The following is a 19,305-nucleotide window of genomic DNA, read 5'->3' on the forward strand; positions in this document are numbered from 1 at the left end:
ATAGGAAATATGCAGGAGCTTACAATTATATCTGATAGGTCTCCATCTATAGCAACATCCGTTGCCAACATTTTTCCTCACGCTCATCATGGAATATGTGGTGTCCATTTGTATTTCAACATATTATCTAGATTCGGCAAGAGTAAGACGGTTAAAGGAATTTTTTGGGAGGCGTGTAGGGCGTACACAGTTGATGCTTTTGATGCTGCCATGGATGTTATCAAAAAGACAAAAGAACCAGTATGAGAGTACTTAAAAAGTATAAATCCAGAAACTTGGTCAATGGCACATTTTAAAGGGAACCGATACAATCTTATGTTGTCCAACAGTGGGGATTCTATAAATGCATTATCTAGACACGCACGTAAGGTGTCACTACTTATGTTGATCGATTTTTTTCGTGCTACAATGCAACAATGGTGGTTTCAAAGATGTAACTTTGCAGGTATTAAGTAAATTTTTAATATTAATGTTTTATTAATTTTGATGTTATTGATCTTAACTTCTTCATTTTGGCTGTTTTTTTAGTGGAAGCAACAACAATACTTACCCCTTGGGCGGATGAAATTGTAAAAGAAAACAAGAAAACTTTTAGTAAATGGGATGTTCGCATGATCTCAAATACGAAATGTGAGGTCAAAAAGGGGGCACAAAATGTGATTGTTGATTTCCAACATATGACATGTACATGTAGGCATTGGCAACTTGATGGGATACCTTGTGGTCATGTCATAAGATGTTTAACAGTGAACAATTACCACGACTGCTCGAGGTATGCATTAAATGCTTACTTTACCGAAACACTGAGGAAAACATATGAGGAATCAATAAAACCTCTGCCAAAGCCATCCGAATGGGAGATCCCCGATGATTTGATGATTGTTAAGCCACCAATAATGGATAAACGTCAATCAGGCAGGCCAAGAAACACAGACCGGATTCCATCCCAAGGCGAGGTTCCAATTATAAAATAGTGTTCTACATGTGGTCAAATAGGACACACGAGAAATAATTGTACTGGAAGGGCGTCCGGTAGTGGAGCACGTCACATAATTTCTACTGTAGAAATGGCATTTAATATCGGTGGTTCAGCAAGTTGCTCACAAACCTATAATGTTGATTTTGATATAAAACAACCTTGAAATGAAGAGTAATGACGAGTTGTTAACTTATTATGTATTGTAATATTTTTATTAAATCTTACAAGACGTTGCTATGCTTTCATATTTTAATTTAGTTTGTTGATTATAACAATTAATGAAGCCTTTATATTATAAAATATAGTTTGCAGATTTTTTTTAACAATTACAACTTGTTATTTAAAAAAAACAATAAACGATCCTTTTGGAACCTAATCTGTATCATGATAATATTACGACAATTTTGTAACTAATTTTGAAACTCAGGGAACTGCAATTGTAACACCGTAAATTTCAAAACAATTTTTCATTTAAAATAATCGTTTAATTCTTAGAAACACTTGTTTAAAATCTCATTCATAATCGAATTACAAAACATAACTCCATTTTCACTTGCATATTAAACCAAGATCCTCAAAACATGACTCTTTCTCCGGTGTGTACAATCAAGCCGGTGCCGTCCCGTGATCCTGAAAGAAACCTGAAACATAACACAAAACACTGTAAGCACGAAGCTTAGTGAGTTCCCCAAAATACCACACATAACACATATTAGCCACTCGAGGCTATAACTCTATGGGTCCGTGCACCCAAACTCTGTGAACCCTCAGGTTCTAACTCTGGGAACCTTCTGGTTCCAACTCTATAAACATGCACAGCATAAATCACATAGAAATAATGCAGCACAACACATCACGTACATATAGCATACAAATACTCTGATCACATAACTCTGGTTACCTACTCAAGGTAAAGTATAGTGAGAAGACTCACCTGGCAAATAGAAAGCAGATATCCCCACACTTGAATCTCGAACCCGCCACCGCCTAACACATAAGGCAAATACTCTCATGAATATAACTCTCGAGACTAGAATCAACCCTATCATGGCACCCTCTTAAGGGTAAAAGACTATTTTACCCCTCTCTTGGCCCAAAGGCCACATCGCTGACCAAGCCCTAAAAGTCAACGGTCAACTCTTGGTCCAAGTCAAAGTCCTCCGTCAAAGTCAACCCTCCTGGTTGACCCTGCTCGCCGAGTCAACCCGTCGACTCGTCGAGTCCCCATGCTCAGAACTTCCCCAATCTGTGACTCAACTCGCCGAGTCACCCCGAGACTCGCCGAGTCCCACAACTCTGAGTCCACTCGCACACAACTCACCGAGTCATCCCTTGACTCGCCGATTCTCGAATCAACCAGAAAATATTTGGGACTCTTCGAAAAGACTCGTCGAGTCCAAGAACAGACTCGCCGAGTCTACGGCTAGCTTCAACCTACTTGCCGAGTTGTTCATACAACTCGCCGAGTTCCAGGCCATCTTCATCCAACTCGTCGAGTCCACCCATGTGAGTCGCCGAGTACCACCGGTCTGAATACATTCAGAAGCATTCCAGGCCATGCAACTGCTTCAAAGCATAGATCTAGTCTCCTACCACTCATCCATCACGTAAATTGGAAAACTTTACGTGAATCCAAAGAGATCTAAGCCGTTTGCACATTGGGCTAGGGTTTGGGACATGTAAGCTTCACTAAACACTCCAACACAGGGACTTTCATGCTCTTTGATTCTTCTCCCTTCCAGATCTGAGGTAGAAACCTTAGATCTAGCCTCTAGACTTCCCATTACATCCCTAGACAAATTCCCACAACCCCAAAATGAAGAAACCACATAACAACAGTCCAATAGCGAGATATTACCTCTAAGAGATGCCCCAACTGTAATGTAATTCGAATCCAAGCAAAGCCCCTTGCTCCAAGCCTTCAATCTCCCAAAATTCCTTCAATAATTACTTCTCCAAGCTCCAATCCACTCAACAATGGTGCTTCTCCGCGATTTAGGGTTTTCTGGGGCTCAAGGGGTGATAAAGAGGCTGGGAGGAAAACATAATGATCTTTATATAAGGCTCAACCCCGAGAATTAGGGTTTTCTCCACTCAGCGCCTACTCGCCGAGTCCATTACACTAACTCGCCGAGTCGGCCACTTAACACGCGACCAAGTTGCGACTCTACTCGCCGAGTCCGCACATGGACTAGCCGAGTCACTCTTTCCCAATTTACTCTTTTAGCCCTTCAACTCTACTCTTGATATTTCGGGATGTTACAATTCTCCCCCACTTAAATTAGGCTTCATCCTCGAAGCCTACAGCAACTTAACTCCGGAAATACTCCCACAACGTGTCACCTGGCCTTAATCGGACCAGGTCTCACAAGGCATACCCATCGAAACTCGAACACACTTTCCCTTTCCTTACGGTGTCCTGACCACTGTCTCGAACCGGGCACCGGATGTACCCTCTAATAACTACACTCAACAATCCGAGAATTACCCATGAAGCATCACTGCCCAAATCTCAACAATCACTCGACCCATAAGGGTTAGAAGCCATGAACCATTGGATCCCCGATCCGAATCCCATTCTATCCAATCTGTGACGACGGAAAGACCCACTCTTCAATCCCAGAGTAACTCCCATGAGTCCTCTTCTTGCAATCACACACCCATTCTGCACCAACCTTCGCACTCTCGGGTTAGGAAAACCCGTCACACTGACGACATCTCTAACATTCCTAGGAGAAACCACCACTACGCACACAACCCTTGATCAGAATCAAGCTGAAGTCCCAGACTCCATCCCTGCATCCATCCTGAGACTCTTGGCTCTACACCCGCGAAATCCCTTCCGCGTCCTCAGCAGACATCCCATCATGATGTCATTCCATACCACTGTCACAGACACAGTGTCCGACCACCATACTCCAAATCATCCATTCTCACTACTACTTCCACTTTCGCGAATCAACACTTTCCCCAGCAAATGAGGGTCTGACACCTCCTCCCATACAACAGCTCAAAGGGCGGCATACCAATGCACTAATGATGGCTGTTGATATAAGATAACTCAACCAAGGATAATTACGTGCCGCAACTCCCTCCGAAATCTAATACACATGCCCGAAGCATGTCTTTGAGCGTCTGAATCGTTCGCTCCCTCTGAGGTGTCCTCAGACATCATCATGATAAGCTCTAGCTCATCTCATATCCCTCTTCGAGACTGAGCACCAGGTCAGCTTTTGACTCCACAGCTGAGCCTCCAAAGGTCACCCATATCATGATCCAAATATCCCACTAACTTCCTCCCCGTGACCACTATCCCGGCCCCGTGACACACAAGTCACGAAATTCTCTTTTCCTTATGCAAGAAAATACAATCCAACCGAGGATCGTCTCCACTCTGATCTGTGGTTTCTGCTACGCATATCCCTTGTGCATCTCACCACATTCCCCAACAGAGACGGGGACCCCAGTCTCGCCCCCGGTCCAACACCCAGGCTCCAAAAACTCAATACTAGGGCTACTCAAGCCCAAAACTCTTCCACATCATACACTGATCGGAGAACATTCCATCATCACACTCCCTTGCCATCTAGTGAGTACTACGGCTCCCCGCGGTATCGCAACACCCTCTGACTAGTGAGTACTACGGCTCCCCGCAGTATCACAACACCCTCTGACTAGTGAGTACTACGGCTCCCCGCAGTATCACAACACCCTCTGACTACTGAGTACTACGGCTCCCTGCAGTATCACAACACCCTCTGACCCCACTAGCTCGTGCTCCGCAGACTATCATAGGCGGCTACCCATACTCTTCTCGAATATTCATCACAGACTCTGGAGGTAATCGACATAACAGATGCCCACCCTTGCGAAGATCCACTCTCTCAAATAATCTCCCTGGATGCCCATACTCGAAGGGCTCTCACTAGATCCATAGATACGTGATATACCACAAGTCGTCTCAACTCAAGATTCACGAATAACTTCGAAATAAAGATATCAATACCCGGATACCTCGGAACACCCCCACCGAACATCACAAGATCCTGCCACAACTACGGATCTCCTGCCCCAAGCACCATATAGATGCAATAATACATTCCCTCTGAACCCCATAACTAGATCTCCATTTTTTTTTCCAAGTTGCAACTTCGGTGTATCCAATTTCTCAATTGCAATACGAAGAAACGCAAACGTTACGAAATACGCTGATAATTCTCCGAAACCCTTTTTCCCGCCGCTCAAAATCCAAACAAAGGTACGCATACCGACCCGGGAGTTGGCTGCCCAATCATTCTCTATCTACTTGCCCCAACACTGACCAATACCAGATTCCTGACCAATAAACACCTGTCGTGGAGACATTCATCCTTCTCAAACAAGTACTTCCCGCATTAACTCACTCTGACCCCTTTCCTCGATCACTGACATCTCTGGTCTCAGGATTTCTTACTGCATATCTCTATACTCCACTTATAACTGCTCTTGACAAATCTATTCTTTCTTACATACGGCACCCGGTTCTCCCCCACTTAGGGTTCGAACCATCACCAAATAGCACACAACCAACCCATAACTATTTTCTCCAGCAAAATCGCACCTGCCCTCGGAAAGTGCTACACAACACCCGATAATCCCCCTTAAGGAAATGAATCGACCTCATATACTCTGAACCTCTGATGAACTCCTCAAGAACTTCTCGTCACGTCTGCCTCTAGTCGTTCCAAATCTCGTACCAATCTAGTACCAAACAACTCAACTGCTCAATAACATCCCTGGCTCATAGACTGAACCATAAAATCATCGTACCCCTCACCTCAACTCATCAACCAACGCTCCAACACCGGGATCATCCCAAGAACAAGGACCCACTCCCATATTCAACACCCCATGGATAGAAAACTCCCTGCACCGCTAAACTCGACTGAACTCCCCACTGATACAACTACCATACACCCAACTATACTCAAATAGGTGTAGCGTGGCCCTCGACTATCTCAGTCCAAACTGACTATCTGCTCATGATACATCACTGCCTCGCGGCACACATGCTACCTGATACTCTGGTGGGAAATCATCATCAATGACGACCTGTAGGGTTTACCCCTAAACCCAAAACCAAAACATCATGCTTCTCATATTTTCACACGTACATAATCAGTACCTCCCAGATCATAGGAGGTGACATCTCCTTTATCGACTGATCGCTCAACTCAGATCGAAATTCTCCCTTCTCACTGACTCCTTACTAAAATACTCTGAGGGACTCTCGATCTCCCTCTCAAGGGACGCCTCTTCGAACTTACTCATGACCGAATAACCGGAGAACCACAAACATCCTTCACTACGAACCATGGTACTCATTCCATGACATCTCTTCTCAATATGCCCCGGTGTATGGTACCCTAACCATAACATCACTCCCCAATCCGCTCCGATGTATGGTACCCGGACCATAACATCACTCCTCAATCCACTCCGATGTATGGTACTCGAACCATAACATCACTCCTCCATCCGCTCCGATGTATGGTACCCGGACCATAACATCACTCCTCAATCTGCTCTGATGTATAGTACCCGAACCATAACATCACTCCTCAATCTGCTCTGATGTTGTTGGATTAATGTCTAAGTCCATAACTATAATTGGTAAGACTTGACCCGACCCGGCATGGTCCATTTGGGTTGCATACCGTCATGCACTTAGATAGACTATAATGAGAGAAATAAGACACTTATGGTTATTAATATATTATAAGTTCTAGTATATTAATAATAAGAATAATAAGATTATTTAATTAGTATTGATCAAGAGTTAATCTAGGATTAATTAAGTGATCAAAAGAAGACTAATTAAATATATGGGTTGATTGTGTAAATCATCCATACTTATATAGTGGGCTAATGCTCCATGGATAATCAAGTTGGGCTAAAACCCATAGGATGGTCCATGGATGCTCCATGGTGTATTTGAACCCATGGATCCAAGGAAATGGAAAGCCATGACAATTATGGATTTACCCTAATTGTAACACTATATAATGATATTATTCTTGACAAAAACCGGCCACTAGTATACACTAGAATCACATTAGAAAGTGAAGAAGAGGGCTAGCCGATTTCATGAAGTGTAGAACTCTCTCAAGTTATTCTAAGTGTTTTGATGATTGTGATTCCATTTGAGGCTTCCACACTATTGGGGCTAGGCACTCAAGCTTCATGAAGACCTTCTACATCAAAGAGGTATGTATTCTATCTTGTTACACTCATTGTTTTGTATGCTAGATTAGGATAATACCTTGGATATTCTTATTTGCATGTATAATAGAGAAAACATAGATCCAAGGTATTTAGGGTTGCATGTACACTTAGGAGTGTTAGAATGCTCAAAACCCAACAGTGGTATCAGAGCCTAGGCTTGTTTTCTTGTTATACTTGCAAATGGAGCTGAAAAATCGAGTTTTGATGATGTCAGCCCAGCAGACTCGCCGAGTCCATGAAGGGACTCGACGAGTCCAAGGCAAAATGCATCCAACTCGCCGAGTTTTGTTCATGCACTCGACGAGTTGGACCCCAAACAACATATTTTCGAGGTTTTTGGCTAGAAATGGACTAGGAACATTACCCTACGTTTTTTTGAACTTATAAACTTGTTTTTTAATGTGGTAATGTTCATGCTAATCCATTTTTAAAGATAATTGTCAATAGATTCATGTTTTGTATTAGTTTAAGGTTTAGACTAATTACATGAAGAAGTTTGATATGAATTATCTTGTTCTTATGAGTTGCTTAGATTAATAGAAAAGTTAATTGAAATAGTTGTTTTCAATCCATTTTAATCTAAGAGTTGAGTATAAAATGTGTTTGTGTAACTTGTCCTCAAGTTACATGAAGAGTCACATTAAAGACTCATAAAACTCATAAAAGTTGGTAATGGTTACAAAATGAAGAGTCTTGTGTCATTGAATTTTTTTTATGACTCCATAACTTGTCCTCAAGTTATGGAAATTCAAGAGTCACTTCATTAATAAATAAATAAATAAATAAAGTGTAACCTTAATTAATTCCATAAGTTATAAAAATAAAGAAAAGTTAATTCTTTTATTTGTTTAAAGTCTTCCATAAGTTATGGAACTTGAAGAGTTTTTGGATTAAAGCTACTTTAAACACATAAGTTATGGAATTAATTAGTTTTGAATAGTTTCAAAACTTGCCCTCAAGTTTTGGAATTTGAAAAGTTTTCTCTTATGAATACTTTAATTCCAAGTTAGCCCTTAGAATTTTAAAAGAGTTAAAATTCAACACTTATACTGTTTATAACATTAATGGTTAATTATTATATATATATGTATAAGAACAAGTCGTTTTACCATTAGTAGGCCTCATTCACGAAACCGGTCTATAAGGTGGGTATAAGGTTGTTGCCTATAAAATGGTGACTTAATGGGTGTCCACTCTCACCCACCGCTTGCTTGATCGATGGAGGGTCGTTAGCTAAACGGGTAGGACAATGACTTTAAATTCTCCCTTCATTAAAAGTATTAATGATAAATACTAAGTAACTAAACCTTTTATAAATACCCAATCTTAGTTACTTAGGAAAAATGTGAATTTGGTGCTAACCCATGGAATTCACACTTTGTACCTTACCAAGTCGTTGGTGGAGCGTGTGTGGTTAACCGGCACACTAACTTGGACTAGTAAGGACCACGAAGGGTGACTTAATGTTTTTCATAGATCAATGGAGCGTGTGTGGTTAACCGGCACATTGATTAGGTGATAATATTAAGGGTACCAAGTGAATTGGTATGGTTATTCACACCTTGTTTTGTGATCCTCGGCATCCCAGTCATAAAATTTGAGAGGGCACACTCGAGATTGAAACATGCCATTGAAAAGTTCAATGAATCTCAAAAGATCTAGGAATTTCAAATCCAATTAAAACCTAATAAATTATTTCGTTTTTCATGGTGGAAATTGGTGAATCGTCATTCACCTACCTTCAAATATTTTATAGCTTGGATTACAGCATCCCTCTTCCAAGTTATAAAATAGTTTGTTGGGTCCTAGCCTTAATATTTCATATTGGGTGTCATATTAAGGACTTTAAATCAACTATCTTGAATATCTCCCAAAACATGTCTGGTTTAGACATTTATGATTTTCCCAAATCTCTTGAAGATGATGTTCCTCAACATCATGCTTCACTTCCTCTATCTCCTCCAATTATTCTCCCTCACCCACAAGTTCTTGAAAAGTTTAAGGTCACTCGAGCCCTATTGGCAAGTAAAGGTCTTGGTGTGGTCACATCTTGGAGATGTAGTCACATATTGACAAGCCGGGAGAGTTGGGTGTCAAAGTCTTGAGAAAGTTGGTGGTTCAATCACTTTCTAAGTCACATAGTGAGTTCTTTTGGAACACCTATGAAACAGACTATGACAAAACCCTTAATGATCTTATCTATTTGTTAAGCTCAACTTCCTCAAAACTTGATGGACATTGACAATAGTGACACAGGAAATCCAGAAAAGCATTCTCTTCCCAATGGAAAGGGACCGGCCATAGTCAACTCGGTTGACCAAATGGTAAAGAGAAAAACTAAGTCTGTGATAGTCCCGTGTACCATTATCAAAGGGTCCATATGTTTATATTGCCAAAGAAAGGGTCATTGGTTGCAAAACTGCCATAATTTACCTAAGGATGTTAAAGTCGATAAGTTTGACTCTACTTCAGGTAAAGTCCACTATCTAACTCTGCTAAGTTTCTATTCTGAGATTCTTGATACATGATGTGACTGGGTCACATGGTGATGTTTTAAGAATCAAAGAAAGGTAAAGAAACTTAAAGAAAGAATATGTTGAATCCTATCGCGTAGTTTGAAGATCGGATTCTTGAGCTACTTCTTAGGAGTTATAATATATTGCTTGTGAATAGATAACAACAAGGTTTTCATGTGGATTGTAAGGATAAGTTTTTCCGAAAAGTTTTAAAATATAAGAAAAAAAAGGGTTTTGATTTTATTTATTTTAAAAAATATCCTTACAATGGCATCTGTGGAAAATTGTTGCTTATATGTTTCCAGAAATAGCAATATTGGAAAGTGGATTTGATTCTTTCATTTGTGGTAGTGTCTGAATTTACCAAATGAAGAAAGTTTTTCATCACCCAAGTTTCAATTGGACAGAAACTTGGAATCATACAAGTTGTATTGTATGATGAATGAGAATTTTCATCTTTAAAAAATTAAGACTAATTCTTTGATCACATGTATATGTGAGTCATTTGAAGGACTAAGGAATTAGGTACACTGGATGTGCTGGTCAAGGTCCACCACAAAGATTGATTTGTCATGATTTACTAAAGATTAGTAAATATGATTATACTTATAAGGTTAAGTATAATTTTGTAACATTGGAAAGGATACAATGTATGACAAAACAAATGAGAAGAATCAAATTAGGCAGAAAGATAAAAGTTTCTCAAATCTGAAAAGATGGGAGAGTACTTTAGTATCAGTTTTATGATCATCTTAATGATTTAGAAACCATATCACAAATTCATACTCTAAGGACGTCTTAGTGCATTGTTATGGCTAAGAAGAGAGGTCATGAATTGTTGGATTGGTTAAGATCAAGAAGATGAGTCATACTTCGTTCCAAAACAATTCTTAGTGTCATACTCCAAGATTGTAACATTGAGTGACATAAAGTAAGGTTTAAAACACTTATCAAATGTAGTGTGAAATGTTTCTACTCTTGTACATTTGAGATTGGTAAGTTGTGATGTCTTGGATGAGACAAAGACCAACTAAGACCAATTGTGTGAAGTGTTAGTCTTGATAAGAATCCGCACTATCCCTTGAATATTTGTTTTGTCAAGGAATGGTTCTTGACTAGGAAAACTTATATGTCAAGAGGACAGTGAGAGCCTTAAAGATCCTGAAAGAGTTTCAAGATTTAATCAAGAGTGAAACCTGTAATTTATCACTAGCACACGACTTAAGGTTTGCAACCTATCGTGTTGACATAATTCTTATTTCTGTACCTACTTCAAATAATTTGAATTTGCATGTGAGTTATCAGAGTTCAACTTGGAAGCATTGGTGGGCCTTGTGCTACCAAGGTGACAAGAAACTAAGATTGAACAAGTTTAATCCATGAAAGGCTGAATTTATCACTAACCTTATCTTGTGATTATGGTTTTGACAAATTCGCATGGATAGGAACTCATACACTATAAAATCTAAGTGTCATAAGGTTTCTCTCCGATTCATGAAAATGATGGTGAGGAAACGCTTTCATTAAGTAGATTTTACGTAGATATCAATTGTGTTATTTGCATTTTCAAAAGTCGTTAGTGGAGCGCGTGTGGTTAACCGGCACACTAACATGGACTTGTGAGAAATGGCAAATACCTAAGCAATTGAGACTATGATTACGGCATCCCTTTTCATAGTTCTGAAAATTGTTTAGACACACATGTGAGCTATCTAAGAAACGGTGTATGAATCTAAATTTCAGAAGTCCAGTAGATTTCTGGAAATATGTCAGAGCTAGTGGGAGCATAAGTGTTATGCTGATAATCATCATGTTAGTGGGAGCATGATTATTATGATTAGTATTGCAAGCTAGCAATGTTAATTATAGAAAACAAAGTTTCAATCCGTGAAGTTGCAGGGGTTGAAAAGTTGTTTTGCTATAATTAAGGGAGAGGAAATTATACTTCATTTCAATTCTAAAGCTTAGATTGAGATTTTAATCATCTTTAGTCAAGAATATATATGAATTTTGTGTTGGAATGGTTTAACGTGAAGAAATTCTATATATATTGCATTTTCAAAATTCAATTATGATTACGGCATCTCTCTTCATAGTTAAATTTTGAAAACATGGCAAATAAAAAAATATTGTAGCAAAAGACTGGTCTAGTATCATGTCTTTATGTCAAACATCATGAATCGTGTCCCATATGCTTCAGATATAGGATCGATTTCATGTGCTATAATATTCATCTTTTCTAAATTTTCCAAATGCTTAAGGCATTGAGAATGGAAAAGTCTAGAACTGGATATGACTAAAGTGATTAAGCAATTGTCGAGGACAATCTGAGGTTTGCCAAAGATTGGTTGCTCAAGGACATTTGGAAGTATAGTGTTAATTTTGGCAGGACCGTATTGACATATTCTGAAAAAAAAATAACTCTTGTTCAGAAGTGATAGTCAAAATGGGACTATGGAAATGTCTCCATAGGTGGAAGTTATTCAATCTACGTAAGATTAGGAAACTTAATGCAAGAAGGATGTTCCCAAGGAGCTGATCTCCTTTGGAATGCTCTGTAATGGTTGTTGTCAAGTCTTTCTGACTTCGTGCATAATCATTACAAGAGGATCAATGCATATAAGTTTAGAATCTAACAGATTTCAGTAAATGACATGACTTTGGAATTCTTGCATTTACAATAAGGATTTGGGATTGTGAAATGAGTATCATTAGAATCATGTTCAATTGATCTACATCACAATGTAAGGATTATAGACAAACATAGTGTCATACTTGGGGTATGGCATAACTATTGTTTAGAAAACAAAGTGTACATGCTAGGAGCATGGGACGACTGTTGTTTTATTCAAGTCTTAAGTTGATTATTTGAAACATTGAATAATGTGTAATCAATATGGTGATAAATAAAAAGTGGTTTTATTTATATTCAAAAGGGTTCTGAGACCATATTAGATTCGATTATTATAGTGTTTCACTTTGCATGTTTTGACTTCCAAAATAGCTAGGTTATTCTTTCTGAATGACTAAGTTATTTAAACACTCCACAGTCGTTCATATGTTGGAAGTAGGTATGAATCAAGACTGTCATGAATCGGGTTTGTAGATGGCTAAATGGGTTTAGTCATGGCAATGGTTGCTACAACATTCATGAGTGCTCATAAGTTATGAGTATTCGAATAAACCCACGCTCACTTGTATCACTTCATGGAATTTATCTCGAGTGATCGTGAGACGGTAATATCATATAAATCTTCAAACCTAGAGATATGAGTTGTTACCTATGAGTTGGTTGTGCATTGATTGCACGTAAACGCATCAGTAACTTGATGTTATAAAACGTGCCTTTGTGTACAATTCAACAAGTAGTAGAACAAGCATATGAGTCGAAGTTTATCTGTTCCTTCTAGAAATAGAAGCGATATCTGGGCCCCTCGATGATTTTGTTATGACCTATGTACCGGCCGGTCAGAACTGAATTGATGTGTTCGATTAAGTTCTTTGTCAAACAAATCCAAAAATCGGGAAACAAACTGCTGGATAATAAGTACGACGTTGTTCCATGTATTTTTCCGGCTGATATCATGAGAACAGAGGATTATATGATCCCTTATCTAATGGACAAGTCATTGACAAGGTCAAAGTTCATCTACAAGGTCAGAGTTCGACAGAAGCTTTTGAGAGCTACGATTGCCAGTTGGTTCCTGAAGTCATACGCAATAATAGTTTTAGACTTATCCAAGTGGGAGACTGTTGGATTAATGTCTAAGTCCATAACTATAATTGGTAAGACTTGACCCGACCCGGCATGGTCCATTTGGGTTGCATACCGTCATGCACTTAGATAGACTATAATGAGAGAAATAAGACACTTATGGTTATTATTATATTATAAGTTCTAGTATATTAATAATAAGAATAATAAGATTATTTAATTAGTATTGATCAAGAGTTAATCTAGGATTAATTAAGTGATCAAAAGAAGACTAATTAAATATATGGGTTGATTGTGTAAATCATCCATACTTATATAGTGGGCTAATGCTCCATGGATAATCAAGTTGGGCTAAAACCCATAGGATGGTCCATGGATGCTCCATGGTGTATTTGAACCCATGGATCCAAGGAAATGGAAAGCCATGACAATTATGGATTTACCCTAATTGTAACACTATATAATGATATTATTCTTGACAAAAACCGGCCACTAGTATACACTAGAATCACATTAGAAAGTGAAGAAGAGGGCTAGCCGATTTCATGAAGTGTAGAACTCTCTCAAGTTATTCTAAGTGTTTTGATGATTGTGATTCCATTTGAGGCTTCCACACTATTGGGGCTAGGCACTCAAGCTTCATGAAGACCTTCTACATCAAAGAGGTATGTATTCTATCTTGTTACACTCATTGTTTTGTATGCTAAATTAGGATAATACCTTGGATATTCTTATTTGCATGTATAATAGAGAAAACATAGATCCAAGGTATTTAGGGTTGCATGTACACTTAGGAGTGTTAGAATGCTCAAAACCCAACAGATGTATGGTACTCGAACCATAACATCACTCCTCAATCTGCTCTGATGTATGGTACCCGAACCATAACATCACTCCTCAATCTACTCTGATGTATGCTACCCGAACCATAACATCACTCCTCAATCTGCTCTGATGTATGGTACCCGAACCATAACATCACTCCTCAATCTGCTCTGATGTATGGTACTCGAACCATAACATCACTCCTCAATCTGCTCTGATGTATGGTACCCGAACCATAACATCACTCCTCAATCCGCTCCTTAGAACCTTCAGAATACTCCATGTATCAAGTATGGGTGCTCTGCTTTCAGTAGTACGGGGCCATACTACCTGCCACGTCTACCCATACTTTCCACACGGACCATCCCAGAGCTTTTAAGTAGCTGCTCGACCTGCCCTTTTACTAATCCCATCGCGCGTGCTCGCTCCCCAGCGAAATTCTCTACTCTGCAAGCGCACTCATCTGGCTAGGGTTACTCCCTAGGCTCTTCAGTTGTCCTCCCCCTTCTTTGCTATCATCTGCTGAAGAGCTCCTAATGATGTCAGCCATCTACCTCCTGAATATCGTCATATTCACTTGGTAGCTGACTCCCATCATCGAGAGTTCCACAAAGCACAAAGCAAGCAGCATTCGAGCATCGAAGAATACATAGGACTCCCTCTCTGTGATAACTCCACCTTCTCGGCTCATCCTCGAAAGTACCACCGAACTCTGTAACTCTACCCCTCATGGGTTCTAACTGGATACTCTCACTCATCACATACTCAAAAGCATAACACATATAACAACGAGTCCTAGGCTAAGGCATCACAAATCAGGCCACTCTAGTCATAACATATGAAATACCTAGCCTGTCTCTAGCATGCAATAATATCTCATAAAGTGCATCATACATATCTCATAACACAAAAATAAGGGTATTTTGGGAAATCACCATTCGGGCTCTGGCTGATTGTACACACTGCTCCTTCTTGCTTTCTCTTTAAACTCTTATTCATTTTTAGAAAATTATTTCCTTAAAACTCTGTAACTCTACCCCTCATGGGTTCTAACTGGATACTCTCACTCATCACATACTCAAAAGCATAACACATATAACAACGAGTCCTAGGCTAAGGCATCACAAATCAGGCCACTCTAGTCATAACATATGAAATACCTAGCCTGTCTCTAGCATGCAATAATATCTCATAAAGTGCATCATACATATCTCATAACACAAAAATAAGGGTATTTTGGGAAATCACCATTCGGGCTCTGGCTGATTGTACACACTGCTCCTTCTTGCTTTCTCTTTAAACTCTTATTCATTTTTAGAAAATTATTTCCTTAAAACTTTTCTTACTTCCTCAGTTTGAGTCCAGATTTACCCGAAGGCGCATCCGAATCCCTCAAACCAAGGCGCTGATACCAACTTGTAACACCGTAAATTTCAAAACAATTTTTGATTTAAAATAATCGTTTAATTCTTAGAAAAACTTGTTTAAAATCTCATTCATAATCGAATTACAAAACATAACTCCATTTTCACTTGCATATTAAACCAGGATCCTCAAAACATGACTCTTTCTCCGGTGTGTACAATCAAGCCGGTGTTGTCCCGTGATCCTGAAAGAAACCTGAAACATAACACAAAACACTGTAAGCACGAAGCTTAGTGAGTTCCCCAAAATACCACACATAACACATATTAGCCACTCGTGGCTTTAACTCTATGGGTCCATGCACCCAAACTCTGTGAACCCTCAGGTTCTAACTCTGGGAACCTTCCGGTTCCAACTCTATAAACATGCACAGCATAAATCACATAGAAATAATGCAGTACAACACATCACGTACATATAGCATACAAATAATCTGATCACATAACTCTGGTTACCTACTCAAGGTAAAGTATAGTGAGAAGACTCACCTGGCAAATAGAAAGCAGATATCCCCACACTTAAATCTCGAACCCGCCACCGCCTAACACGTAAGGCAAATACTCTCATGAATATAACTCTCGAGACTAGAATCAACCCTATCATGGCACCCTCTTAAGGGTAAAAGACTATTTTACCCCTCTCTTGGCCCAAAGGCCACATCGCTGACCAAGCCCTAAAAGTCAACGGTCAACTCTTGGTCCAAGTCAAAGTCCTCCGTCAAAGTCAACCCTCCTGGTTGACCCTGCTCGCCGAGTCAACCCATCGACTCGTCGAGTCTCTGTGCTCAGAACTTCCCCAATCCGCGACTCAACTCTCCGAGTCCCACAACTCTGAGTCCACTCGCACACAACTCACCGAGTCATCCCTTGACTCGCCGATTCTCAACTCAACCAGAAAATATTTGGGACTCTTCGACAAGACTCGTCGAGTCCAAGAACAGACTCGCCGAGTCTACGGCTATCTTCAACCTACGCGCCGAGTTGTTCATACAACTCGCCGAGTTCCAGGGCATCTTCATCCAACTCGTCGAGTCCACCCATGTGACTCGCCGAGTACCACTGGTCTGAATACATTCAGAAGCATTCCAGGCCATGCAACTGCTCCAAAGCATAGATCTAGTCTCCTACCACTCATCCATCACGTAAAGTGGCAAACTTTACGTGAATCCAAAGAGATCTAAGCCGTTTGCACATTGGGCTAGGGTTTGGGACATGTAAGCTTCACTAAACACTCCAACACAGGGACTTTCATGCTCTTTGATTCTTCTCCCTTCCTGATCTGAGGTAGCAACCTCAGATCTAGCCTCTAGACTTCCCATTACATCCCTAGAAAAATTCCCACAACCCCAAAATGAAGAAACTACATAACAACAGTCCAATAACGAGATATTACCTCTAAGAGATGCCCTAACTGCAATGTAATTCGAATCCAAGCAAAGCCCCTTGCTCCAAGCCTTCAATCTCCCAAAATTCCTTCAACAATTACTTCTCCAAGCTCCAATCCACTCAACAATGGTGCTTCTCCGTGATTTAGGGTTTTCTGGGGCTCAAGGGGTGATAAAGAGGCTGGGAGGAAAACATAATGATCTTTATATAAGGCTCAACCCCAAGAATTAGGGTTTTCTCCACTCAGCGCCTACTCGCCGAGTCGGCCACTTAACACGCGACCAAGTCGCGACTCTACTCGCCGAGTCCGCACATGGACTCGCCGAGTCACTCTTTCCCAATTTACTCTTTTAGCCCTTCAACTCTACTCTTGATATTTCGGGATGTTACAGCAATGGGTACTTCTCTTTCTCCATTGTTATATAGTCATCCCTAATTCTCTTTTTGTCTTCCAAACGATCCTTTTTTACCAAAATGTGTATCAACAACTCATCCTTCTCAGCAAGCCATTTTTCAGTCGTTTTGATTGCCTTCTTACTCTTTTTTATCCAATCTTTATGCTCTTTGATTTTGTTTTTATTTAGGTCTATCCATTCTTGAGCTTGTTTGCATTCCGATGCAATATCATTAGCAAGTTGAGTGACAAGTCGGGATGACTCTTTGTCCTCTTCTTGTTGTTCTTCAGCCTTCTTCAATTCTTCAAAATTTTCATGTGACATATATGGCCCAGCTGAAGAGGGTGTAAAAAAGGGGTCTACCGAATCACAGTAGTAACAATCTACTTCGTTGCATGAGAAAACTTCGAATTTGTGTGAGGAACTCATAATAAAGTCGACATTGTAATAAACTTGTGCTATAAGTGGTATTTATACATACTAGACAGTCATGACAAGTCCAACTTTGAAATGACTAAACAGTAATGACAAGTCGCTGCAGTAACCTGCAAATCGTAGTGGAACCCTTAAGTGACAAGACATAAATGACAGTTTACATGACAAATCACTGCATAAATCTGAAAATCATAGTCCAAATGTAACCATTTCATAGTCAAAGTTTTAATTCATAGTGTTGTATTTATTTATATAAATAGATGTTTAAGATCTAAAAACCAAACACCCAAATCACGTAAACGAAACGAACTCCCATTATTAGAAATGTCGCCGAATGCAGCAAGTTCTTCGAATGAAGTACCTGGTTCCAATTCTGAAAGGTCATGGACGACAAACGAGGTGTTAGTTCTTACACAATGTTGGCTAAGTGTTAAGGATGGTGTATCGTTACTTGCTCCCCCGCATTGGCTAATTGGTGATGAATGGACTCGCATAACATCTTTGTTTAACCATGAGATGGGAGAAGGACAATGAAGAGAAAAATCAGATGTTGTTACTAAGTGGATGGATATAAAGGAAGAAGTGACATGGTTCAATCAAGCATGTAATTATGCGAAAAGGAACAACGTTCGTTATCGGGACGAAGAAGAGTTCTTGGAAGTTGTTACAGATTTTTACATCTGTGAGCATGATGATAGAGACTTCGAATATGAGGAAGTTTGGAAGGTTGTTAAAAATAAACAGAATTTCATGTAGACCGCTCTAATTTCTGTTCAGAATAACCCATGGACTTGTGTTTTACTTTAATGCTTTGTTTGGATTATGTCGTTGTTTTTCATGTAATTGTTGTAATGTTTGTAATGGTTCATGGAATTCTTGTTAGTAATGTATTCTAATGTATTGTGAAAACTAATGCAATGGGCATTTATTAATTCAAATTAATCATACGAGTTCCTCACATAATAAACTAAAATATATTTCAAACAAACGAAATACATACGAAATACATGAAAATAACCTAGTACATGAAAATAACCTAGTACTCACATAATAAACTAAAATAGATTTTAAACAAACGGGATATATTTTAAAATATTCCAAGGGGCTTCAAACTGGAATTCCAACCCGTTACTTAATGACTTGTATTCCTCCTTAGCAGCTTCCAAGATGACCTCCTCAGTAGCATTTAAACGAGTGTCGTCAATTTTGGTATAAAGATCGTTGAATAATAGAACTTCGGTTTTCAGTTCATACCATCTTGCTATGATGTCTAGTTCGTCACGATCGTTTCTTGTAGCCATTCGGTTTTCAGTATTGAAAATATTGGTTAAATGGCTCCAAAACATTGGATCGTTCAATTTGCTTG

The sequence above is a fragment of the Lactuca saligna genome, chromosome 4, assembly GCF_052625555.1.
Source record: "Lactuca saligna cultivar CGN05327 chromosome 4, ASM5262555v1, whole genome shotgun sequence".
NCBI lineage: Eukaryota > Viridiplantae > Streptophyta > Magnoliopsida > Asterales > Asteraceae > Lactuca > Lactuca saligna.